The 2,360-nt window shown below is 42.2% G+C and overlaps 1 pseudogene; it reads left to right on the top strand.

Moving 5' to 3' along the window:
* Window positions 1-338: 338 nt before the first annotated feature.
* On the top strand, window positions 339-1,246 carry LOC112616621 (annotated as a pseudogene).
* The last annotated feature ends 1,114 nt before the right edge of the window (window positions 1,247-2,360 follow it).

Raw genomic sequence — 2,360 nt, 5'->3', positions numbered from 1 at the left:
GAACAAAAATACATAATCCAACTATGTGCTGTCCACCAGAAACTTGCTTTAGATTCCAAGATATAAATTAGTTGAAAGTGAAATGATGGGAAAAAATATTCCTTGCAAATAGTAACTGTACTATTACAGTTACTACAGTTACAGTACAGGGAAGGCTGTACTACTATGAGGCAAAATAGACTCAAAAATCGTTATAACAGATGAAGACAGACATTTTATATTTATAAAAGGGTCAAAACATCAAGAATATGTAACAGTTGTCTTTCTGCACTACCCAGAAAGGGATCTATGCAGTGTTGTTTTGGATTCGTGTCATAACTTAAAGGGAAACTTTCACAATGTCTGGAGCCCTTGATGTCCTGTAAATGAAGGAGGAGGTCCTCAAATTCCTTTCAGTAAGAACCTACTTAGGTGGCACCAACCTTGACTCCAAATAGAGCAGTACGTCTACAAAAGGAAAAGTGATGGCATCTGCATCATACATCTAGTCAGTATGCCATCACTTTTCCTTGAGAAGGACCTGGGAGAAGCTTCTGGTGGCAGTTCATGCCATTGTTGCCATTGAAGTCCCTGCTGATGTCAGTGTCATAGCCTCTAGGAATATTGGCCAGCAGGCTATGCTGAAGTTTGCTGCTGCCAGTGTAGCCACTCCTATTTCTGGCCACTTCACTCCTGGAACCTTCACTAACCAGATCCAAGCAGCCTTCCAGGAGCCATGTCTTCTGGTGGTTATCAAGCCCAAGGCGGACCACCAGGCTCTGACAGACGCATCTTACATAAACCTGCCCACAATTGCTCTGTGTAACACAGATTCTTCTCTGTGCTGTGTGTACATTGGCATGCCATGCAACAACAAGAGCTCTCACTTGGTGGGTCTGAAATGGTGGAGGCTGACCCAGGAAGTTTTGTGCATGCATGGTACCATCTTCTGTGAACTTCCATGGAAGGTCATGCTGATCTCTATTTCTACAGAGATCCTGAAATGATTGAAAAGGAAGAGCACAAGCTGCTGCTGAAAAAGATGTGATCAAGGAGAAATTTCAGGGTAAATGGACTGCTTCCACTTCTGAGTTCAGTGCCACTCAACCTGAGGTTGCAGACCAGTTTGAAGGCATACAGGTGCCCTCTGTGCCTATTCAGAAATTCCCCACTGAAGACTGGCCCACAGCCTGCCACTGAAGACTGCTTTGCAATTCCCACTGCTCGGGCCACTGAATGGGTAAGAACAAGCACTAGGTGGTCTTAAGCTGTTCTTTCACAGGCTCTTAAGCAAAATGAAAATAAAGTTGACGGAAAGTAAACATTAGTTTCTAAAAAGAAGAATATGTAGCAATTATAAAATATATGCTCCTAACAACAGATCCCAAAAATATGTGAAGCAAAAACTGACTGAATTGAAGGGAGAAATAGACAGTTCTACTCTCTGATAATAGTTGGAGATTTTAACTCCCCATAATCAATAATTAATAGAACCACTGAAGAGAAGGTCAGTAAGGAAATAGGGGATTTAAATAACACCATAAACTTACTATACCTATCAGATATCTATAGAACCCTCCAGCTAACAACAAATACACATTTTTCTCAAGTTAAAATGGAACATTCTCTAGGATAGATCATACATTAGACCAAAAGACAGGTCTCAATACATTTTTTTTTGTTTTTTTGAGACGGCATCCTGCTCTGTTGCCCAGGCTGGAGTGCAGTGGCAAAATCTTGGCTCACTGCAACCTCCACCTCCTGGGTTCACGCCATTCTCCCGCCTCAGCCTCCCGAGCAGCTGGGACTACAGGTACCTGCCACCACACCCGGCTAATTTTGTTTTTGTATTTTTAGTAGAGACAGAATTTCGCTGTGTTAGCTATGATGGTCTTGACCTCCTGACCTCGTAATCCACCCGCCTCAGCCTCCCAAACTGCTGGGATTACAGGCGTGAGCCACCGCACCCAGCCTTCAATACATTTTTAAAATATTGAAATCATACAAAACATCTTCTCCAACCATGATGGAATGAAACTACTTGGGGAGCTGATGTGAGATCATTGATTGAGCCTAGGAGGTGGGGGCTGCAGTGAGCCGAGATCGTGCCACTGCACTCCAGCCTGGGTGACAGAGTGAGACCCTGTGTCAACAACAACAACAACTATATATATATATATCCTAGAATTCATTGCATAGCAATACAGAGAAGTCTTCATTGCTTTTTACAGCTGCATAGTACTCTAAGATATTGATGTACTGTAAGTTTTTAAACTAGCCACAAATCCTATTCATGGACATTTCGTTTCTAATCTTCTGCTATTATGAGTTGTTCTGCAGGAATGGCTTTCTGTTTATGGCGTTATGTTTTGTATTTTATT

This window comes from Theropithecus gelada, chromosome X (assembly GCF_003255815.1).
Source record: "Theropithecus gelada isolate Dixy chromosome X, Tgel_1.0, whole genome shotgun sequence".
Taxonomy (NCBI): Eukaryota; Metazoa; Chordata; class Mammalia; order Primates; family Cercopithecidae; genus Theropithecus; species Theropithecus gelada.
Note: the sequence above shows the minus strand (reverse complement) of the source record. Positions and strands in the feature narration are given on the sequence as shown.